A 26,535-nucleotide genomic window follows, 5' to 3' on the forward strand; every position below is an offset into this window, starting at 1 on the left:
AAACCATCTTAATCATTTTGACAACATTACACAACAGCTACATATGCTCTAAATGCAGACAAGCTTGCACACTGAGACATAATCCTCTCTCACTCTTGTTCACTAATAACAACAAAAATCTTGTTGAGTGCTTTTATTTTTACTGTAATTATATTCTTGAGTTGAGAGCAGAATGAGACAGAAAATATATGTTTACTTTGTACGTTTGTGCCGTTAGGTTGTTGAGTAGTGTGTGTTCTGTAGAATTTGTTCAGGTACGATCCCTTTATTATTGTACACAGTCAGTACCATGCAATGATAATTATTTATTTTACATATAAGTTTTTGTAAACTGAAATTAATAATTAATTTTTCGTGTATGAAAAATTGCATGAAGTATGGTAGATATGTTTCTTGCCTCTGCCCATGGGTAAGCAACACATTAGGTTTAAGAAAGATATATCTAAGTAAACCCCAAGTTATGTTGTGAAAACCACCACGTCTATTGCTAGCTGGACAGTGCTATTGCTATATCCCAATGCAGATACTTATTTGCCACAATTTATACCTATGGTGGAGACATGTCACAAACAGTAATGCCAAGCATGTCGTAACATTGCCATATGATCAGAAAAATGTATGGCTAATTTTTTAATGAGATGCTTGCATGCTATAGTATAAGGTCAAATGAGTCCAATCTGTGTAAACATACTGAGTTTAGTTATTTTTCAGGTGAGAACAGAAATACCTTATGTGACGTACTTATAAGTCAAGTCCAACTGCAAATGACATAGACCCTTATCTTCCATCGCATAATACACAGATATTTCAGGGCCTTTGAAGTTTATTCTACTAATTAATCCTAACATACAGACACAGGTCTACTTGTACAATGTGCAACAGTAGATCTGGTTCTGTTCAGTTTGCAATTGGATTCAATTATATACAAATACAAATGGTATTTTAAACATTGCATTATTTTTTTTTACACAATTCCCTCTCTCTGGTGCACTGGCAGGGGTATTATTTAAAACTGCAAATAACAAAACGTATTTATGAACTGAAATTGATACTGCTTCTTAATTACTTGTGACATACCTCATTAAACCTCTTGCTGACAAGAAGTACATGAGGTGCCTTTGTAGCTTTATCTGGTTTCATCCATGCCTGACCTAAAAGTTCTCTGAAAAAAATAAAAGAGAAATACTGGAATTAACTTTGTGATATATATTTAGAATTAAATTACTATTTATTTTCAAACACAATCTATCATACCAGATATTGCAACAGTATCCATATGCTTATCAGTATAATCAATGTTTGTGACTTTAAAATTGTTCACATTGCCACTACTGGAAAAATGATAGTGTGTAACAAAGCTTACATGGGAGAGACAATAAATATAATGAAAAAGCTGCATACACGTCTTCCTCAATATCTAGACTACAATCGGGTCCAAAACATATACAAGAGTATAAGCAATGGCATGAGTTAACAAGGGACCTCAGTAACTTGTTTACAATTGGTCCAAATCACATACAACAGTATAAGCAATGGTACAAGTTCTACATAACCACAATCATTGATTTTGGTTTTGTAAACAACAGTCCTGAACATTGGAAATTCCCCATGAACTGCCATGTCTAGGTGATATTTATCACATTCTATGTTATAATTTTAGTAAAATACATTCTAATTATATCTAACATTTTCTGGATATGAACTTGCATCTTAGTTATTTTATATAATCTTGTTTACTGGAAAAATTATTCATTCCTGTGATAACATCTGGGCAGAAATCATTTAGAGTGTTGTATCCAGATTTTGATTTCTGTGAAATTATTTATTTTTGTCTGGAAATACAAACTTCTCAATAATATTACTGAATAGAGATCTTGACTTGGAATTATAGTGAATTCAAACATGGAAACCTTGGATTATAATACTATGGTTCAACAAAAGTCTGTTGGCACATCAATACAATTCAGGCCATTAGTACATTAGTACATTCAAGGCTACATGTCACTACCAACACATCAACAACTTCAATGTTGGAAATTAATTGGAATATCAAAAAGACCAGAACTTTATTTACTGGGACTTGTGTTAGTAATTCTAGAATTATTTGGGACATAATTCACAATAATAATAATAATAATAATAATGAGGACTTTGTATAGCGCCTAATCTTTAGAAGCTCTAAGCGCTTTACAACATTAGACAACACCTATAAGATAAAAAAACATATATAATGATATGATTACAAACACAAACACCATGAAATTAGAAAATATAGAAGAAAAAAAACATGCTGAGAATATTTAAGGTAGGAAACATTATTAGGTCTTAAGTTTGTTCTTGCAGTTGAAATAAGTTTGTTCTTGCAGTTGAAATAATTGAGTTTTGAGAGCTCTCTTGAATGTGATCACTGTGTCCTTGTGTCTAAGTTCAGTGGGCAATTGGGCCCTGGTATGCAAAAGAACGCTGTCCATATGACTTTGTTTTCATAGTGGGAATAATGAGTATATGATTGTCAGAAGAGGAACGTAAGTATCTTGCTGGTGTGTACACATGGGTGAGGTCGGATAGGTATGTTGGACTACAGTCCATCAGTGAAACATAGCACAGAGAAAAAAATTTGTGTTTGATTCTGGATCGAATGGATAGCCAGTGTAGGGTACAGAGCAGCGGGGAGGTGTGCTCTAATCGTGGTACTCTAAGTATGATCCGAGCAGCTGTGTTTTGAAATTTTTGAAGTTCTTTTTACATTTTCACTTTGTATTCTAGGGAAATAAAATTTTGTTGAATTTTACAAAACTTGTTGGTTTTCACTCTTTTATATTACTTATTTTAAGAACAAACAGTCATAAAACAAGTTCACAGATAGAACCAAAACTTAACAAAACTTATTTAATTTGTATTTTGTTTTAAATGCCTGTCACCATTTGGCATTACTGACATTTTCATGGATCTGATTTTGTTCAATAATGTTATTTACAATGTGCTGAGAATTTTTATTTGTGAATAAAATTTAACAAAATATATGACATCCTATTAAAATTTGTTAATTTCATAATGCTGATTCAAATTTCTGAGCATGAACTGGCATTTTCAACAATATAGTGAACAATATATGATCACAATTATATTCACATTCAATAAATATTGGCCATATTCTTGGATATTTGCTAAAAGAAACAAAAATGGGATCCACACCTGATTCTACATCATATGTAGGTTCAAGACCTATCTAGGTACAAGTTATTGAACATGGGGTGTATCTTCAAAGAATGACCTATCCAGGACAGAATACTGCTTGATTTGTTTTGCTGAATATGTGATTTTTAGTTTAAAAAACTTTAAAATTTTCACTAACATTGTCGATACCCAACCCACTAGATCAAAGTTCATAATAAGGAAGTACTATATACTCACAAGTTGGGTCCAAACTTCATTGAGGTTGATCTATCAAATAATGTGACGTGATCTGGATCTATGCAGTTTGTTAGCACTAATCAAAGAACAAAACTGACCCTGATCTGTCAATGCATGATGCAAAGGTAGATCAGGATCTATGTGGTTTGCAGGGTCAAAACAGTAATCAAATGCAGGGTCTAAACCGTAATCAAAGCCTCATTCCGCTAGGTAGAATTCTGGACCTTGTGTTACTATACAATGCATTTTTTCATGGTGACAAACTGTTTGCTTACAATCATACAACATTTAAGCTTTTGGGGTGTTTTAATTTAAATGTTCTATTCATTAGGCAATATTGGTTTTTATTTGTTTGTAACTATTCTAGTTTTGTATTTAATTTTGCACATTATTTCTGCAGAAGAATGACTGATATCAAATATACAGAAGTTTAGCAACATGTTCATATTTTATCTTTCACCAACTGACCAGTGGTCTAACATTAACAGTTCTGTACCATGATTGATGTCCAATAGTAGATTAGCAAAGTTATCTCCATAATTTTAGTCATCTGTCCATTATTTAGCCTAAAATAACTGACAGCTTGTCTAATATTAACATCATATAAAATACATATGTTGCTGTTTCAACCACAGCTGACACCCCCATTTAGTTGAGTGCCCCCAATCCCCACAACCTTTCTTTACCAAACAGTTAACTCTCCATTTAGTTGAATGCCCCCAATACCCACACCTTTATTTACCAAACAGCTAACTCCCCATTTAGTTAAATACCCACACCTTTATTTACCAAACAGCTAACCCCCCATTTAGTTGAGTGCCCCCAATCTCCACAACCTTCATCTATCAAGCAGCTGACCCCCATTTAGTTGAGTGCCCCCAATCCCCAGAACCTTCATCTACCAAACAGCTAGCCCACCATTTAGTTGAGTGCCCCCAATCCCCACAACCTCCATTTACCAAACAGCTGACCCCCATTTAGCTGAGTGCACCCAATCCCCACAACCTTTATTTACCAAACAGCTAACTCCCCATTTAGTTGACTGCCCCCAATACCCACCACCTTTATTTACCAGACAGCTAACACCCCCATTTAGTTGAGTGCCCCCAATCCCCACAACATTCATTTACCAAACTGCTGACCCCCATTTAGTTGAGTGCACCCAATCCCCACAACCTTCATCTACCAAACAGCTAGCCCAAACATTTAGTTGAGTGCCCCCAATCCCCACAACCTTAATCTACCAAACAGCTGACCCCCATTTACCTGAGTGCCTCCAATCCCGACAACCTTCATCTACCAAACAGCTGACCCCCATTTACCTGAGTGCCCCCAATCCCCACAACCTTCATTTATCAAACAGCTAAGACCCCATTTAGTTGAGTGCCCCCAATCCCCACAACCTTTATTTACCAAACAGCTAACTCCCCATTTAGTTGAGTGCCCCCAATCCCCACAACCTTCATTTACCGAACAGATGACCCCCATTTAGTTGAGTGCCCCCAATCCCCATAACCTTCATTTACCAAACAGCTAACCCCCCATTTAGCTGAGTACCCCCAATCCCCACAACCTTTATTTACCAAACAGCTAACTCCCCATTTAGTTGAGTGCCCCCAATCCCCACAACCTTCATTTACCAAACAGCTGACCCCTATTTAGCTGAGTGCCCCCAATCCCCACAACCTTTATCTACCAAACAGGTATCTCCCCATTTAGTTCAGTGCCCCCAATTACCACAACCTTCATTTACCAAACGCTTCACTCCTATTTAGCTGAGTGCCTCCAATCCCCACAACCTTCATTTACCAAACAGCTGACCCCCATTTGGCTGAGTGCCCCCAATCCCCACAACCTTTATTTACCAAACAGCTAACTCCCCATTTAGTTGAGTGCCCCAATCCCCACAACCTTCATTTAGTATAGCATGCATGAATTAGCTGCAAGTTTTAAGAAGACGATCCATCTAAGTGATCCTTTCCAGATTACTTTATTTTACCTGTCTACAGTTCATTCAAAACATTGAACTCACGGGGTTGACCTCACTCATAATCTCACAGATGCACAAATGTAGCACAATAGAACATTCCAAACCTTTTTCCATGATTGAGAAATAATAAATCAATATAGCTCACGCATTTTACATTGCTGCAGAAAAAGTGGTACTTTAATCCATATCATAGCCCATTTTCTGTGAATTTTCCATAGAAGCTACAGTGAAATCATAGCAGTAAATGGCTCCAATGCAGCACCCTAACAAAGTGAAAATAATGCACAATACAGTATCTTCCTGCAATGTTTCTGACTGCATGCATTACTTACTCGCTTCTAATGGAGAAAAATATTTTATGATCGAGGTATGTCAACTGCTCTGCAATGTCAAGTGCTGACAGGGTATCAAAAGTGTCCTTTGATGATGCCTGTTGAGAAAATAACAAGACATAATTCATATAAAAATGAAATCATTTTTGTTTTTTAGTAGAAAGCAGATATACAGTAAAATATGATTTAATCAGAGCTAAATTAAATTAACTCTTGACTGCTTCAATGATTTGGTTAACAACATTTTAGTGAGATTATAACGCTAAAAGTACAGTCTTGAAAAAAGAGTATGGCAGTATATTTTTCACTGTATATTTTTGAAAATTATTGAAATTTTATCGGGAAAACAGACTAAACTATATATATGGGAAACTTGTTACTTAACAGAAAAAACTTAAGAAAATAGAGTTATAACAATGTTATAATATTAACAATTCAATACCTCATTTTTAAGAACCTGAGCACATAAATTAAACAATATTAATAACAGAATGAATTGCAAAAATAATTTCAACATATACCTCTACCTTGACAACTCCGATAAAATGTAGTTCACAAACAGACTGCAGCTAAAGCGAGTGTGTAAGTTACCAAAAGACCACAGTGAACAGATGACAACCTGGTGTGGGTTTTTATAACATTAACATTTTTAAAAAATCAACAAATGACATGAATCTTTTACATGACAATCAAATTTAGAATTGATAATCACTTATTAAAGACGAGGGAAAACACCTAATTCCCCCAGCATTACAACTCGAGCATTACAAATTGACTTCAGAGAAAAACAAAATACTCTACTACTACAATGAAGCCCTTTCAAAAGCATTCTAATAAAAGCATTATCACAGTTTTGCAGAATTTTCACAAGATAAAAAAATAGTACAAACCCCTGCACTTACCCTGATCATCTGTGACAGTCCTGGCTTCCAAGAATCAAATGAAAGTCAGTGGTACTTAATTTCTGTTTTGTGCTGTGCTCATGCATAGATGTGTTGTTTTAGAACCATCTGCACTTTGTCTGCAGCAGACACTCCAAAGCAGAGGTTACAATGGATTAAATAAATGTCAGCAATGTTTATTTATTTTGCTATATGGTCATTCATATCAGCATAAAAATGCATTTTGGCCAGTAAATCATGGTCGCTGGTTGTGTTCTGCAGGTGGTCACTGATGACATTGTGGTTATATAATTAAATCAATCTGTGCATTATGATCATGGTTGTAAATGGCAGGTGGTTGCTCATAGCAGAGGTCACTCAAGACAGGTTTTACCATAGTAAATAAATTCTACATGACATATCCTTTATGGAATCTCCCATCAAAAATGAGCAAAATCAAACAGTCATTTTACAATGAGCATACCAAACGTTGTCATCATTATTAACCAAGCAAAATCACAGTCATTTTACAATGAGCATACCAAACGTTGTCATCATTATTAACCAAGCAAAATCAGTCATTTTACAATGAGCATACCAAAAGTTGTCATCATTATTAACCAAGCAAAATCCCAGTCATTTTACAATGAGCATACCAAAAGTTGTCATCATTATTAACCAAGCAAAATCACAGTCATTTTACAATGAGCATACCAAACGTTGTCATCATTATTAACCAAGCAAAATCAGTCATTTTACAATGAGCATACCAAAAGTTGTCATCATTATTAACCAAGCAAAATCACAGTCATTTTACAATGAGCATACCAAAAGTTGTCATCATTATTAACCAAGCAAAATCACAGTCATTTTACAATGAGCATACCAAACGTTGTCATCATTATTAACCAAGCAAAATCAGTCATTTTACAATGAGCATACCAAAAGTTGTCATCATTATTAACCAAGCAAAATCCCACAGTCATTTTACAATGAGCATACCAAAAGTTGTCATCATTATTAACCAAGCAAAATCACACAGTCATTTTACAATGAGCATACCAAAAGTTGTCATCATTATTAACCAAGCAAAATCAGTCATTTTACAATGAGCATACCAAAAGTTGTCACCATCATTAACCAAGCAAAATCACACAGTCATTTTACAATGAGCATACCAAAAGTTGTCATCATCATTAACCAAGCAAAATCACACAGTCATTTTACAATGAGCATACCAAACATTGTCATCATTATTAACCAAGCTCAAGACCAGTCATAATTATCAAGAGCTTACAAAGTGACATTTTGTAACTGAGATGTTTTCATTCAAGGTATAGTTATTAAATAGCATTTTACACTACGCAAGGCTGAACAATAGCAGATATATAGTTCTCAGTAGTTGGTGGCAATGTCTCTGCTGTTAACATACACTAAGGCATATGATGCAGTGCCATTGTGATGACACATGATGGCTATAAGTTTCATCTCTATTCACTACAAGTTTTTATCATACACACATATTTGTTGAAGCTCTACTAGTGTATTAAATACTCTAAACTACTTTCCTTTGTCCCAGTAAAATATCATGAGTCCCCTACATCACCTTTTCACGTGCGTTCAATATTTCCAGATAATTTAGACTCATCTTCTGGATGACTTGTTTGGCATAAAACTATACTTATATCAAGTTGTGAATGTCTAAAAACATTAGTAACAAAACTTTTATTTCTAGTTTTGCAATTCATTCTATTCTGATACAAAGAGAATGACAAGACATTAATATATTATTTCACATTTTGCCATGTACTAACTTATTAAATCTGTACATGACTCTCCAAGCAATTGTTGTCAGAGAAACTGAGATAAATGTAAATACTAGTCTAGTGAAACTGAGGTCTCATTGAACAGTTTTGTATTTTGACACCTAATTTTTAAGGCAGAAAGCATGAACTTTAATTATCATAAGCCTAGCATTTATAAATTCACACAGAAGCTAAATCTGTAATGTGGTTTAGATTTGCTTGGAGTTAGGCTTGAAAATGGGTTGGCTTGTTTGATGACTGCCTGTCACGGCTAGACTAGCATTGGAGATCAAATGTGTAACTTGGGCTACAAATGAACAGCTGACTTGTATGTCTGCTACAGAGGTAAATATCTAAAAATTGAGATGGTTAAGGGGTGACAAAAAGTATGCTAATTTGTTATACTACTAGTGAACTTTATTCATGCATAAGGCTATTAGTGATTTTTTTGCTACCTTTCACAGGAAAATATTCAAAATAGTTCTTTGCTGTCAAAAATGAATGTAAAAAAAGAGGGGTTGGTGGCAGTGTTGGTTCAGTATAAAAGCCACCAGTTGTATAAGGAATTAACCTGATTGCCAGTCAAAATCTCACATGCATGCTTTCTACAAAAATCATCAGTTTGCTTTTATTTGTATCTTCAGTGTAAAATTATTCTCATTTTTCCGCAATGGGTCATTGTCAGTTGAAAATTCACTACATAAACTGTCCAGTGAGACCTGAGGTAAATGTAAATACAAGCCTAGTGAAACTGAGGTAAATGTAAATACAAGCCTGGTGAAACTAAGCTTAACAAAAAAGCACCATTTACTCAGCTGTGAAATATAGATCACATTGCTGTAGTCTGAAATGATGATTAGTACACTTCATGATAGATTTTCATACCAAATTGTATAACTCTACATCAAGAGTGTCTGAGGAAATTGGCTAAATCTTCATGATAGATTTTCATACCAAATTGTATAACTCTACATCAAGAGTGTCTGAGGAAATTGGCTAAATCTTCAAGATAGATTTTCAAGCCAAATTGTATAACTCTACATCAAGAGTGTCTGAGGAAATTGGCTAAATGCAAACCTTAACCACATTGTAGATGCTTGATGGCTGGATGGACAGATAGACATCATCAATCCAAATCAATAACTGATTTGCAATTAGCAAATAAACTGATGAAATTACTTTCTAATATGAGTGTCAGATTTAGACCAGTACCTCTGGTGTTTTTAACAGTTCCTCTAAGTTAAACTGGTTGTTATCTGGGTTTTCCTTAGTAATGGTGCGCATAACAGAGGAAGCCAGTTTGTGTTCGGCTGGCAAAAGGTTTGGATTGGCTTCCATTTCATCTAGAAATTCCTTGACAGACTGCTTCAATTTTGGGTCACTGTCAAAATCCTGAAAAAAGTAGGACAAGTTAATGTAAATTTTTGTTCTAGATGGAGGGGAGATCAAAACATGAAATTTAATATATTATAACTAAATGTTTTGTGTTCGTATTTTACTTCTATAAGACATTCAGTTCTATAAAGATGACTCATTTACAACATTTGATAGCAGTATAAAGAAGCATGATATGTCCAAAGTGTTATATTAAGAGACATACTAACCAGCAAAGGGATGGAGAAAAAGATTCTGTTTTTTACCTATGTATTCTTATTATCAACATTCTCTCACTGTCTCTCTATCACACACACACACACACATATGCAAACATTTTCATCTCATTATCAGTAGAAATATTTTCTAAATCAAATTACCATTTGACAGCTTACCTGTAATTGTGAAGCATATGACTGATCTTTTGTATGGGCAGCTGGTATAGTTAGGCATGAAAACAGGGGTTCACACTTTAAACAACTCATGGATGAAGAATTTGCTCAAACTTACAGAGATCAAAAGATAGTTGGCTTTTGTTTATGATCTTTAAAAATTAGGGAATGGAAAGAAGCTAAATGTTCTATTGTTAAGGATCCTCTAAAATGTAAGGTATGTCATTAGTGCAGTGTGCCTCTATTCAGCTCACTTTTTACATTTGAGTTTCAGTGGATTATGGAAAGTAAAATAAAAATGTGAAATGTTTAATGCAGATTCATATATTGTACCTTAGTATATACCATCCCTTGTTTATCAAACAATATATATTTTATTTGCATACTTGGAGTGGTCACTGCTGATACTCTGAAGGCAGGGTCACCAACCACTTCTTGCTTTAAAACAAACCATAGCCATTGATCATGGAAGATCAATGATTACATGACATTTATATAGGAAATTTGCTGGGTGGAAATTAGAATGGCTGTTGAGACAAGTGACTGTTGAACTGACTGATGACCATTAGGACAGGTTTGTCTGTACAGCTTTGGATTTGTGTTGGTGGGCAGGGCAATGACACATAAAACAATCAACAAAGGGTGACTGACTGGATGATACACTAATAAGAAGTCACAGGAAATTTAAGTCACAGGAAATTTAAGATTGATATAACATCATACATCCTTAGCATCATCAATGGAATGCAAAATTATTACTGTCACAGAAGCAGCAAATATACCACAAGAAGTGAAGAAAAAATTAAAATGCTCTAAAATTTAGTTCTTTTAAACCTTCATTAATAAAGAGTCAAGAAAGTTTGATAGTCATGACAGGAAGCCTTACTTATCATCATTTCATTCCTACTGCAAAATTAATGTCAATTTCCCATCACATCCACTAAACTAAATGAGTCAATGTAAATTACAGACACTGAATTTGATAACTGTACCCTATCTGCATTTTGTTTGCACTTTCATTTCCATTTCATCAGTGTTCTTTCTGCTTTTTATTTTGCATTCTGTTTGCAATCTTTTACATTTCAGTTATAATCTGGTCATTTTCATTTACAGTCTCTAAAATGCTTTCTGTTTATTGCTTCCATGAATCATTTCCTGTCATTTTCAACAAGAATGCATTTACCATAAGCTGAAAATATTTTATTATCATAGAATTAAATGGAAATAAAACTATTTTTTATCTACACTTATTATAAGTATGATTTGATAAAACTGAAAATGCATACAATTTAAAAGAGAGCATTCAAGGTATGATAAGTCCAGATAAAAAAAGTATGGTTTCCGGTTACACTGAAAAAAAAGTCAGAGCTGGTAGGTCAGTACAAACTTTACTCTTCATCTGGATGGATTAAATGAAGCATAAACTAGAAAATAAGCATCATTCACTTTAATCTTAGTTATATCCTTTGTTAATTTTTTCTTCCAAAATTATTTCTTTTTTTTCCAAACTTTTTTTCCCTGAACACAAGGAAAAAATACTTTATAATTTGGCCCAAATTAACATATAACTGCAATAAATGTAAAATAAATAGATCTATAATTTTTCTCTGCAAATTGTGTATCTTTTTTATTTTATTCATAAAGAATTGTACAGATACAAGACATCAAGAAATAAAGGAAACACATACCCAACTTATTGGACCATATAGGGGAATTTCAAGCAAAATATGGGGGTAATATATATATATATATATATATATATATATATATATATATATATATATATATATATATATATAACCTCAGTATGCATGAGGAAAATGTATTAATCCTTACCTCAAACAGCTCAAACAATAAACCATACCCATTTCAATGCCCTACAGAAGAATGATCATCACTTGCCATCTGTATTGACTGTGCACAAGAAATCACACCATTTACCTGAAATTGTTGTATTTATTATCATTATAAAATATTACAGTATCTTAAATGACAGAGATTATATTTTTTGTATTAAAAGAACACAGTGATACTGATATTCATTAAATATTCAACTAGGCATGTTTTTATCACAAGAATGAAATGTCAAAACTGACATTTTTGACAATATTAATGAAACAAATACATATAGGGTATACTGTTTTATAAAAGCGGACTTACTGCTAATCTGATCAAAAACAAGTTTCAAATAAAATATTTTAACACAACTAGTTTTGCAACTGCAATTTCAATAATTAATGATTCAGATTCATGCCAAACTTAACTATCTTTGTAATAAATATGTGTCAAATAAATTAGAGTGATTCTGTAATACAATTCTTGTTATATTAATTAAAGCAAATACACATTTTTGCTCTAAAGTTTTCATTCATAACAAAGACACTAGTATTGTAAATACTTTGATTTTCTTTACTGAAGTGCAACAGTTGATGATCTATAATTATCACACAAAAAAGTTACCATGAACAGGATAGCTTCTAGTTTGTTGGGGTTTTCTATATGAAAACAGGATAGCTTCTAGTTTGTTAGGGTTTTCTATATGAAAACAGGATAGCTTCTAGTTTGTTGGGGTTTTCTTAATGAAAATAGGATAGTTTCTAGTTTGTTGGGGTTTTCTATATGAAAACAGGATAGCTTCTAGTTTGTTGGTTTTTTTTATATGAAAATAGTATAGCTTCTAGTTTGTTGGGGTTTTCTATGTGAAAACAGGATAGCTTCTAGTTTGTTGGGGTTTTCTATATGAAAACAGGATAGCTTCTAGTTTGTTGGGGTTTTCTATATGAAAATAGGATAGCTTCTAGTTTGTTGGGGTTTTCTATATGAAAACAGGATAGCTTCTAGTTTGTTGTTTTTTTTTATATGAAAATAGGATAGCTTCTAGTTTGTTGGGGTTTTCTATATGAAAACAGGATAGCTTCTAGTTTGTTGGGGTTTTCTATATGAAAACAGGATAGCTCCTAGTTTGTTGGGGTTTTCTATATGAAAACAGGATAGCTTCTAGTTTGTTGGGGTTTTCTATATGAAAACAGGATATCTTCTAGTTTGTTGGGGTTTTCTATATGAAAACAGGATAGCTTCTAGTTTGTTGGGGTTTTCTATGTGAAGAATGATTATAAAACACTACAATGCTAATTAAGCAATATAAATTCAATCAGTGAATAATGTACTATTTTTAACAAATTGCACTTTAAAGCATACATCTGTAAAATGCACTGCTATCTATTATACAAAGTGAACTTCAAGCATGAGCCACATGGTTGCTTTAAGCATAAAGTGTTTTAAATCCACATTAAATAAAGCACATCTGTTCATTTTGTTATTTATATCTATATTATGTATATTATTTTCAGAATAAATTTAGAACTTTGAATTAATTTTTTCTTAGCAGAGATGCATCTTACAATTCTTTTTGTTTACATGTAACTGATTGAATTGTTGTATTCCATATGGGAGCTCATGTTTTTCTATTCAATATGTCTGCTCAGATCTCTATTCATCATTCAATCCATCAATTTCATATTTCTAATATTAACTCAATCCAATGATAACATTGAGGTCTATCATCCCTTAGACATTAATAACCAACTAATAAAACACTGAAACCTGCCAGCACACCATAGGATAGTCTTTGGAAATTATCAATAATGTTTTGAAAAAGAAACAAAAGATATAATACTAAGTTTTATGTTTATTTCTTTCAGCCCATATTGTTATAAATTAGTATGACTTTGGCCAAGGGATCCATAGTTGTACTGCATTATATCCAGGATAGTGTTATAATGAAGCCTATTATACTGAGAGAGCTGAATGACTGTATATATAAGCATGCACAATTACTCCTCAGTTGTTCTTCATAAGCATGCACAATTACTCCTCAGTTGTTCTTCATCTGGATAAATTCTTTTCATATGCATTCAAAGGATATGAAATAGATTTTCTAAACTTACTAGTAAGCAAGAAGTCCATCATGAAGTGCATGGAGTTATTTCTAGTGGAGCAACAGCCATACAGATGTTAAAATGCTTTTGAAATGGTGATCTATTGTCATTTCTTCTGTAGGGCACAATCAATATCTGAAAGCATACATAAAAACTACCAGCAGTAAATGTTCTTTGATTACAAGAATATATAATTCTGATGATGTCTTTCCAAAAATATAAGGAGGTATATAAACAAATCCAACAAAACATAAGAATATAGGGGCATTTGAAGAAAACAAAACTATAGGAAATATTGGAAAAGCATACAAATATGGGAAAATATTGGACTATGGGGACCACTGAACACAATGCAACAGATCAATGGTGGTTTTTAGAACAATATCAAGCTTGTGAATAGTGAAAACATTTCTGTCATTCTAAAGATTAAATTGTCAGATCATAGATTATCAGACAAAAGGACTTTTGACTTATCCGCTAATAAGATGCAAAAGGACTTTTGACTGATCTGCGAATAAGATGCAAAAGGACTTTTGACTGATCACAGATTATCTTGCAAAACGACTTTTGATTCTGGAATTTTATGGCAGCTTGAAAACACCAGTATATAGATTTTTTGTGTTTTGTTTTATTTTTTTATTTATCATTAATGTTTCTGCATTTTGCATTATGTGTTCTCTGTCACCTTCACATTGCAAGTATCATTTAATTTGCATTCATTCTGCATGCCATTCTGCATTCTTCTGCACTTCATTTTGCATTCTTTCTGTATTCCAAATGCATTCATTCTGCATTCCATTTCAGTGCAGTTTAAAATTAGTTTCTGGGTGTGTATTGGGAAATTTTCATGCCCAGCATTCATGAACCTGCTCATCTAGAAAAAGTAGCTAGTAAACAAACCTGTTGGTGTTTGGAGACCCAATGCTTGATGACATTCAGAACTCTCATGGTGGCTGCCGTACTAATCACAGATTCTCTCTTTTTGAGCAGTCTTGGATCTGTAGCACCTGACAGCATAAACAAAGTTGATTACTGAGTCAATCCTAACCAGAATAAAATGTAATTAGAACATATGCAATGGCTTGACAGGGTAAATGCATGCTCTTTACTGTATACTCCAAATCCCCCAACCCCCTGTTACCTCCATGAGAAATACAGCTATTCAGAGCGGTCACATTGCAAAATGCATCATATATATATATATGATGCTTCTATTAGCTGTGACTGCATACTTTACATTTGGTCAAATAATACCTGAATGTCATTGTATTTAAAATTATTGTACATGTGACCTCTGGCCCATGCTAAGATACCTCATGGGTAGGATCAAGGATGATGCAAAATCTTGCAGCAACTTTTGCAGACTGTTTCATTAATTTTCCCCCAGAGGGTTACTGTACCACACTTATTACATAGTTCTGAAAGGGGACCAGTATAAGGTGAAGTCAGCACAATATGGTGAATGTTGACATACCTCTATGCTACTTTCATTACAAGTGGTACTTATGGAAATTATACACTATCTAAAGCAGACAGCTGATCAAAATGGCTAATCCCATGTTCTCAACAAATGAGCCAGCCCAAGAAACACTAACATTAGCAGTTATTAAAATGGGGAAAATTAACTTTGAAGAGAAAAGACAATTCCAGCTTCTGAAAGTGTGATAAAAGAATCATAAAATACATAAAAAGTACAACTAGCTTTTTTTCAAATTTAATAATAATACTAATGTTAACTTGGTACAGCACCAATGTTATGTGTATTTAATTTGCATTGTTTGCTAGTCAGTTTTCAAAAAAAAATTATTACATGCTATTGTAATATAACATTTTTATGTTGAACTTGACCTTGTCAAAAATTGAGTTCATTTTCTGCTTGACCTGAACTGACTTTTTTTTAATTTTATTCATTAAACAACAAATAATAGCTAAAATATTCTCTGTGTGTATGTGCTTAATATCAGGATCATTATTATAAAAAGTACATATCCTTATTTGGGTCTAAGTCAAGATTATTGGAACTGGAATTTACTTGGTCTACCTGACATAATCCAGGTTCAATATTTTAGTTTCAGTAACAGGTTTATTTTGTAAATATCAGGATCTTTCTAGAAGGTTATTTTCCACTGGGCAGTAATTGTATTTTATAGAAAATCCTGAAAATCTAGAAGGTTATTTTCCACTGGGCAGTAATTGTATTTTATAGAAAATCCTGAGGTCAACTAGAAGACTATATCAACTTGTAAATGAAGGGAAAATTCATTTGTGCTTCAAGATCTGGCACAATCAATTTGTATTATATATTGTGTCCAGTATTTCATTTTGGGCTGTAATCTATTTCTTTACATTACTGAATTCAAGTGATTATTTTCTCTGGAAATACAAAGGTGCTCCGATAAAATTCTTAGACAGAGACATTCACTGGAATTTATAGTGAATTCAAACCTGGAATTATATTTCCGTGATTCAACAAAAGACTGTTGACACATCAGCTTTATACAGGTTACAACAGACACATCAACACCTTCAGCTTTGGATATATTTTGGACAGCTACTGAATTTTATTCAGGACTTTTTGCTCTTTTCTGGTACTTATGTTAAGAACACAGACTCGTAATGCCAGCAATATGACATAATACATAGAAACATATAAAACAAGAAAGCAAACATTATTAAGTATTTAAGTCTGTTTTTGCAGTCAAAATAAGTAAGTTTTAAGAGCACTTTTAAATAAGATCATAGTATCCTTGTGTCTAAGATCAATGGACAATTCATTCCACATAGCTAGGCCATGGTAGGCAAAAGAACATTGTCCATATCACTGTTTTAACAGTGGGAACAATGTGAACAGGAGTGTTGGATGAGGAGCATTTTTAAGACTCAATGGTCTTAAAACAATTGAGCTGTGAGCTGTGATTTGAATGCTTTTTAAGTTTCTCTTTTATATAATGAGGCAAACTAGATAGAAGTGAATTGCAATAGTCCAGTCTTGAAAGTATTACTGAACAAACAAGTACTTAAGTGGCATTACCCAAAAGAAAATTGCAAATGGAGCTGATGAATCTCAGCTCCAGATATGCAGCAGTGCATGTGTTTATGACATGTTGGTGTAATGAAAGGGTATTGTTGAGAGTGACACCTAGTTTTCATACTGTATAAATTTAATGTTGGTATTGCTGATATTTATTATCTGAGGTAAAGGATGTGAATGAGAAAGTCTTTGTATGGTGATCAGGATTGTTTCAGTTTTATCATCATTCATCTACGCTTGTTATATGTCATCCATGACTTCACATCGGAAATGTACCTCTCTACGCCTTGGATGGTAGCCTCAACTTCAGTTGTGCAGCTAGATTTGTATATTTGAGTGCCATTATCATTGTGCAATTGGTGAGACAGCGGATATCGATCTATGATGGCTGGATGAAGAGAATAGGTCCTTGTGGAACAGCATAATCAAGTGGGCTGGAATGGTTTCTATTTATGGACACAATTTGTATCCTGTTGACTAAGTAGGACTTGAAACATATTAAATCATATCATGAATATTAAAAATAGGCTGGAGACTGTGAAGAAATAAATTATGGCCATTGTGTCAAATGCCACAGACAAGTTGAGGAGGATGAGGACTGTGATCTTTCCACCATCCAAACCATAGAGGTGATCATTAAACTACTCCCAAAAAAGCAGGTTCAGTACTATGGTGAGGGTGATGTGCAGACTGTGCACTACTAAAAGGACTATTTGAATTCAGAGGAGATACAAGTTGGGATACGATAACTTTTCCTAAGATTTTAGACAATAATGGTGGGGTAGAAATAGGGAAGTAATTCTTAAATCATTATGGTATAATATCACTTTTTTCAACAGAGGCTTTACAATGGCAGTTTTGAAAGATGATGGGAATTCCCCTGTTGAGAGAGAGGTATTGATAACATCAGTTAGTGAAGGCAATATTACATCTAAGTACTCAAGCAAAAGTGATGTCAGAATCAGATTGAATTTACATGACTTTGGGTACTCTTCACCACAGTTCTATGTACCAATGATGATTCAATCACCATATCTGTACAAGTCAATTATCCACCATGGACAACAGTTAAAATTCAGGAAAATATCTGTGTTTAATTCTTCATCTACAAAATATTTGGAGCAAAAGACTATACTATTTTCTTTTTATGAATCTTTGACATTATTTTTCTTTTTCAATGCTATCCAAGAATTATTTTGTGATGTGAAAATCTGCTCAGCCAGTAGCCAGTTTCAACATGGCAGATTGTGGTTTTGTTCCATGGATATTCAAGACAACAGTTTCACTCATCAGTGAAGGTGTATTCATTCCAATTTTCAATGAGTAACCATATATTCTGTCTCTCTAGCATTCAGATTCAATGGTTGTTTATTTTATTTGTAAGCAATGTGGACATCAGAATATGAACAGTATGGGGGATTTGCCCATTGGCAGGCTAGTGTAGAAGTAACTTTCAAAATCTTATGGATCCTACCATAAAAGTTCCAATTATTACCTTTTGGCAAACTATTCTATTTATAATTAGTGTAACTGTCAGTCTAGACCATGATTCCCTTTCACACTCCATTCAGAGAACTGTCTAACAAAATTTGTTCTAAACTCTACAACAAAATGTTACTTGTAAGCACTGTACTGAATCTACATGCTGTTTGAAATAAGATAATATGCCTTTAATTCTTACCATGGAAGACTCTATCAGTCTATTGTGTTTGATTCAAGATACTTCACTTGAAAGTAGCAGGTTCTCTGATAACATACCATCATGTCTCTCCTATTGGAAATTCAGACATAGAAATAAGTGTTGTTACTGACTCTAGGGAAATTCACTCAAGATCTTTCTCCCTTCAGGAACCAGGAACCAGAAACTGAAGACCACAGTGGTCAGGAAATTTCAGCTGTGCTAGCTAGAGAAAGCAACAATAATAAATTGCTCCAGAAGGCCATCCCAAAGGCTGATACTCAGTCAAATAAAGTCTTTGCAGGAGCAATTAAAAGCAGTGAAGAAGACATGATAGCCCTAATGAGGGTGTCATATTGTGTAAGAATTATTTTTTTACAATTCCTGCTAATATTTATAAATGTCTTCTGATAGAATTCATAATTCAAAGTCCTTTGGGTAAAGTCAATCCATGTTATATAATATTACGACTTTAGACCGATTCTGAAACAAAGAAACTATCTGTCCATAAATCAGCCACTGTATTATGGTCAAATTCACTGTTACACAGGGCGAGAGACTCTATTTGCAATTAGCAGTGATGTTACCTGTTGGCTTAGGCCCAGAGGCCAGAAACCCAACAATGTAACATCTCAGTGATACTACCCCAGACTGTTTTCAAAAAGACCACCTCTATCCAATCAGAACTAAGACACTCACATTTTGGGTGGGTTTCTCACACAGCCAGACAATTTTCTATTACATCCATTGTGAATGGATCAGTGCATGTCTGCACATTGGTGAGAGCAAATCACAGGGAGTTGGTGACACTAGACTGCACTCCAAGTGCCAAAGTTGTGCACTTGTTAACAGGATGGGAAAGGGAGTTCTAGGAACTTCAAACAAGATTGGAACAAAAGCTTCTGAGGTAAAATATCTTCGCTCGAATCTGTCTCACTTTCCTAACTAGGTGTCATAAAATTTATACTTTATCATGTGCATTTAATTTAGAAGAACTTGAATCTTCTATGTATAGCTGAATTACCAACATGCCATAATGTAGTATATAGCAAATTAGTAATATTCAAGATTAATCTGTGTAGTTGTTAGGATATAATCGAACTGGATAGTGTAATCTTCTATGTTGTAATGTGGTGCAGAACTGAATTTAATAGGGAGTAGTGTTAGACCTTGTACTTGTTTGTATTTGAATGTAGGGTTGTGGATTTTGCAGAATTAGGCATTGTCGGACTTGTGCACGTGTAATTAGGCATTTATATTTGTATGTGTCTTTTATAATTTGTAAGGTAGGAAATGCGTAGGAATATTATTGATGTTAACAGTTAATAGAAAATTAGGGATCTGTATGTATGTATCAAAAGTCATGATATTACTGTTGTTGTTATAGCCTTTTTATAGAACAAGCGTGTTTGCAATATTTAGATGTGTATGAGTTGACCTAATGATTTAATTGCCGTTATGCTGATGAAAGATCTGTGAGAGTGTGTTATAATTCTCCTGTTTTCAAACAAGGAAGCACCATTGTACATCCCTTCTAATTCACAGGGAGATTTCCGGTTTGGATTAGGAGCCACCTGAAGATTAGAGTGGAGAAGATGTTGAGAGCTCATAGAGGTAGGCTGTTGTGCGAGGAAGGATGGCCGGAGACAGAAATGAGGGTACCTGAAGTACCGACATGGAGAGCAGAGAAATGAAAACAAGGGTACTGGAGTACTGAAACAAATACAAGGCAGGAACTACAGATGAGTAACATAAAAGGGACACGGGAAGGAAATACTCTCACCTTTAATTTTGTGGGATGAAATAATTGGCAATTTAGATAGGTCTTGTATTGATTGGAAGCAACTCCATTGAAAAATTGTCCTGTAATTGTTGGAATACCAAGGTATAGTTTATTAAATTGTTATAACTTTCACCTTATTATTTTTATATTTTAACACCTAGACCATTAGCTTTGCTGACTGGGGGCTCAGAGTTATTTAACCTTTAAATTGTCTGTCCTTCTCCAGGGTTAGTAATAATTCCGTAGGGGGCACATGACAAAAGGTAAACAAACTGCTACAAGAACTTGCAAAAATAACAGCAAAAGCAAATAAACTGTCAAAGGAATGCCAGTCTTTAAAATCCAAACACGATTTAGCAAAGAAAAAACATGAAAAACTTGAAGAACACCTATCAGATTTCAAGGCACAATTTAAAAGCCTTGATAAAACATAATACTATCAGATAAGACCAAAGTAAGTCAAATGAAAGAGAAAGTAAAACAAATAAAGACAAAGATTTGCTTCTGTCAGAAATTATGCAGTTTAAATATGGCTATGCTGCTTGAAACAATTTGCATCCTGTCATTTTATGTAACAGCAATGCATGAAGACACAATAAATATGAAAATAAAAATTTAAATACTCTGATAGAACAAAAGCATATCAATGAAATAGGCAGGATTATGAAAATAGAAGAAAATGATCAGAAAGAAAAAAAAATTCCAAACCCATCCAGAATACAGGTTCAAAAACCAAAGTCCCTCAAGCCAGAGTGGAAAACTCTCTATAAAGAAATGTCATAAAAGGCAATAAAGTGTTTTCCCACCTTAGACATAACAGTTTAGATTCGTAATACATGTACACTGGATTCAACCATAAAGAGAGGAGAACACATCAAAGAACATGATAATTCCAGAGAAAAAAATACACTCTCATAATTGGAGACTGCATTGTTAAATTCATTAATGAAAGAGGTCTGAAACCTTGGTTTCAAGTTAAGTGTTTACTTGGGGCAGCAACTGGTCAAATATTTGAAGCCATTGGAAAAAGTGACCTTTCTCATTATGATATCAATGAATTACCTCTGGTACAATCTCATTATTTGCCACCATCAATCAAAGTGACCATAATAGGTTAACTGCCACAGAGATAAATGCTGAATGTGCTAATGTTCGATTACTCAATACAACATTTTCTGAATAAACAGTTGATAGTCATCATTTAGGATATTGTATGGATGGAGGCATATCATGCTTCATATCTTAAAAATTCCATATCATTCATCTCAAGACCATCAAAACTTAGAATTGTCACAGCCAGATTTAGGTCTCAACATTTGCCATTTGAACAGCCATTATCTTTTTCCAAACACTACATGAAATCCAATTACTTCTTTCAGGAAACAATTCAGTAATTGATATATCTGCATTCAGTGAAAACTTCTTACATGAACTTTTTCATGATGATGAACTTAAAATTCCTAACTACAGTTTTCAAAGAAAAGACCGACTTTTCAGAAAGGGTTAAGTGGACTTCTTGTTTATATTAAGCAAGAAATTCAATTCAAATGACAATACAATCATGAGCAAAATGGTATGGAAATAATCTGGCTAGAAACAAGACATAATGTCCAAAAACCATTTGTATTAGGTGTAATTTGTAATAGACCATCAAACACTGAAAATGCTGTTGCAAAATGCTGTCAAACTGGGTAAATAAGTGAATAATCAAATACCAATTTTCTATTTGCATATTTGCAAAATGTACTTTGATTAAAATATTTTAACATTATTTTTTAGCTCACGTTTTCTCCATATTGTAGTATGGTACAAAATGCAATTGACAGTTACTGACCACAACTACTGCATCATAATGCAAGAGTGTTGTACATGGGTGAGTACAAGTTTATTATGAACAAGTAAACAAATTTTAATACTTGCCTGAATGGGCACATGGAATTTAAAATTTGTCAACCACTGTACTTATTCACAAAGTATACCTGTCCTTAAGTGGAATTTCAGGAATTGAGAAAGAACATTACTATAAATTCTTTCTTTACATACTGGACTGTAACTTATTCAACATCACAGTAAAGACACTGTGCCCTGCCACAACATGAATTTCCACAAGAGAAGAATTTCTGTGTGTAACTGTTCACTTAGAGACTTTCACTGGGTTTGTTAAAAGTTGTCTTTATAGTAGTAAGGCTTGATATACAAGTTGTCATTATAGTAATAAGGCTTGATCTAGAAGTTGTCATTACAGTAGCAAGACTTGATCTACAAGTTGTCATTACAGTAATAATGCTTGATATACAAGTTGTCATTATAGTAATAATGCTTGGTGTACAAGTTGTCATTATCGTAGTAAGGCTTGATGTACAAGTTGTCATTACAGTAATAAGGCTTGATATACAAGTTGTCATTATAGTAATAAGGCTTGATGTACAAGTTGTCATTATCGTAGTAAGGCTTGATGTACAAGTTGTCATTATCGTAGTAAGGCTTGAAGTACAAGTTTTCATTATCGTAGTAAGGCTTGATATTCAAGGTGTCATTATAGTAATAAGGCTTGATTTACAAGTTGTCATTATCGTAGTAAGGCTTGATGTACAAGTTGTCATTATCGTAGTAAGGCTTGATGTACAAGTTGTCATTATAGTAATAATGCTTGATGTTCAAGTTGTCATTATAGTAATAAGGCTTGATATACAAGTTGTCATTATAGTAATAATTCTTGATATACAAATTGTCATTATAGTAAAAAAGCTTGATATACAAGCTGTCATTACAACAATAAGGCTTGATATACAAGTTGTCATAATTACAATAATAAGGCTTGATATACAACCTGTCATTACAGTAGTAAGACCTGATATACAAGTTGTCATTACAGTAGTAAGACCTGATATACAAGTTGTCATTACAGTAGTAAGGTTTGATATACAAGTTGTCATTATCATAGTAAGGCTTGATATACAAGTTGTCTTTATAGTAGTAAGGCTTGATATATAAGACTAGTTATCATTATCATGGTGGGTATGGGTGTGATTTGGACTCTTAACAATGTCTGCAGTGTGACATTTTATAGTGATGTCTAGCACTGGGACATCATGCCGCAGACATGTAGCATGATGTCACACCCAGTCACATTATCCTGACACCGACCAGTCCTAACACTAACCTCTGAGTGCCAAGCGAGGCAGCAGTTGGTACCTTTTTTGTAAGTCTTTGGTATGACTTGGCTGGGAATCGAACCCATGACCTCCCACATCCGAGGCGGATGCTACGCTCTAACCACTAGGCCACCAGAGTGGTCATTATCATGGTAAGGCTTGATGTTTAAGTTGTCATTATAGTAGTAAGGCTTGATCATATAAAGGCTAATGATAATAGTAAATGTACTGACCCAGAGATGCAGTGAACCTGACTCCATCAGAAAAAGGACACTGTCCATAAAGAATAATCATCCTTATTTTTGACTACCGTCCACCATTAGACAGAGTATAACATAAGTAATTGTTTAATATGTTCAAAATATTTGCATGCTAACTCAACACTAACCTGCCCCTGCACTCAAAAATCTAGTCATGCGTGCTGAGGTCTGGTCTACAGCGTAACCCATGTTACCTGTGGCACCAGCTGTTGCTATGGCAAAGGCATTGGTGGCTGCTGAAGAACTGGACCTGCAAAACAGAAGTTACGTTCTAGCATTATAGTTCACCATTAGATAAAATTGAAGCTATAACTACTGAAAGAGCAAATATGATTGCTTACCAAGTTAACACTAACAGATCAGAGCATCATCTGACCAAGAAATTTGTAGAGTGCTCATTGGGAGACAAATACTTCTATCATATTTAAAGCCTATCAACCTTTCTCAGTCAACTGAGCTGTTATTAAAAACAGCTGGAGAAGGTGATTTAACCCCAATAAACTGGACACAAAGTACATGTAAAACAAATTATATTGTTGAATAGGACACGAGAGCTATGTGAAAAATAAGAAGTCTACCAGCTAATAAATTTTCTACTGGACAGAAAAATCTGTGGATGCATTACTGCCCTAGAAACCAAACTGGCCAATATAGCTATGAATAAAAAACAAAGATCCTCTGAAAATTCTTCAACCTTATGCAAGGAACAATTTATTCAAATTATTGTATGTATAGTCTTTATTGACATAGAGGTAGGCAGTGAGTGCATAGATAAAGTGTTTGATATTTGTGGGACACAGCTGATTACAGTAAAATATTAAATCTATGATGCATTTTTTTTTCTTCTTGTAACATATGCAGTGATGGCAATGTGTGATAATATTGCTACAGTCTTCAGTTTAATACAAATAGAATACCTGTTCTCTGAATGACCCTATTGCAAATATATTTGTCTGTAAATTTTATAGCAAATGTAGTATATGTTAACTTCAACATATTTTAACCATTTTACTTTTTCTGTTCATATTTACTATCTATGATAGGTTTGAGGGTAAAATCTGATTTTTATAGTTGTATAATTATTTTCCCCAAAGAATTTATTATGTACTTTTAAAATCTTGAGAGAAGTCATTCATTGTCAAGTCAGTAAAGCTGTGTGACCAGCTGTTGTTGAACTTTTTCAACCTCTAAGTCCACATTTTCATTTTCTACATTTGTATTTCATCTGAAACTGATAAATTATCAAAAATCAGTGTTTCCTAAAATCATTATTGGAGCCCATACCTCATTTACTAAAGCATTCATAGTGATAATTCTGTAACAGCGTGTGAATTTTGTGAGATGTTATTGCAACACATAACTGACTGAATCTTGTTGTGGTCAGCCTGACACGTAACAATTAACATTGATGAATGGGCTATGCACTTCAATGAACTGCTAGCCTGAAATGGCTTAATATTCTTATTTGGGGAATGATTGATTTTTAAATGGGATAATGGTCAGACAGATGGACAAGATGAGGTTAATTTGGGCTTAAGCAGTGGAAAAATGTTAAAGTTGAAATAATGCAGAGACAACTTCGTATCATTTGAAATAAGTGTCATAAAATGAGATCTTCCGCTGTGTATCCCCCAGGGGTGAAAGACTGAGTAAAAATTCCCCTTGGCATCAAATCTGGGGGTCAAATTAAAATTGTGTGGGTCCCTGATGCACAAATGAGGGTAAAGGGAAACACTGCTTCCAGAAATCATTTATTAACAAAGTGTGGAAATATGAGATGTTACTCAAACCTGGATAGGCATTTAAGGTGAGTGACAAATAAATATATAAATTTAATCAAGTTCGGTTAAGGCAAATAAGGGGTGTGTGTTTCCCAGATGAAATTCAATGTTTTAAGTGAAGGAAGGCAGGAAGTTGACTCAGGAGATTAGTAGAAAGTACTTTCTCATTACAACTATTCAAGGGAGTGTCCAAGAAACAGGTGAATGGACACTGAAGGATTTAAAGGAACAAAGCCCCTACGAAAACAAATTCATGACTTCATGAACAATCATGAACTATTCATGAATGTTCATGAAAATTCTTGAAATGTTAATGTTCAGTTCATCATTTGAGTTCATGAAAAAATATTCATGAAAGTTCCTCAACTAAGTTCATGAACACTTCAAGAATTTTAATGAATCATGTACTTGAAGTTCATGAACACCCTGATGAACTTTTATGAACTATTATAATATCTTTGAAGTTCTTGAAATGTCATGAACTTGGTTCATGAACAATATAAGTACTTTGATGCACCATCAAGATATTTTCTAAAAATGTATATGAAATTTCTGTATCATTATACTCATAAAATGTTCAGGAAAATTCATCATACAAACTTCTCACAATATTTGTGAAATATAAATAAAGGTGAATATTTATTTCAATATTAAATGATATGATAATTGTATAATGGTTCATAGAGATCTTTTATTCAATACTTGTATACTTAACCTGAGT

General features: G+C 33.7%; 1 pseudogene across 1 annotated transcript in view; it reads right to left on the bottom strand.

The window, feature by feature from the left end:
* The window catches only part of LOC149802312 (ras-specific guanine nucleotide-releasing factor 1-like), a 117,005-nt pseudogene that overhangs the window by 31,471 nt on the left and 58,999 nt on the right, over positions 1-26,535 (bottom strand). Inside the window, exons 11-15 of the transcript XR_016420812.1 lie at positions 24,162-24,283; positions 15,027-15,133; positions 9,635-9,814; positions 5,737-5,834; positions 1,078-1,162 (exon numbers count right to left, since the gene is read on the bottom strand). The product of XR_016420812.1 is annotated as a ras-specific guanine nucleotide-releasing factor 1-like (transcript). The remainder of the gene's footprint in view (positions 1-1,077; positions 1,163-5,736; positions 5,835-9,634; positions 9,815-15,026; positions 15,134-24,161; positions 24,284-26,535) is intronic.

The sequence above is a fragment of the Sinohyriopsis cumingii genome, chromosome 4 (assembly GCF_028554795.1).
Source record: "Sinohyriopsis cumingii isolate HCF-2022 chromosome 4, ASM2855479v2, whole genome shotgun sequence".
NCBI lineage: Eukaryota > Metazoa > Mollusca > Bivalvia > Unionida > Unionidae > Sinohyriopsis > Sinohyriopsis cumingii.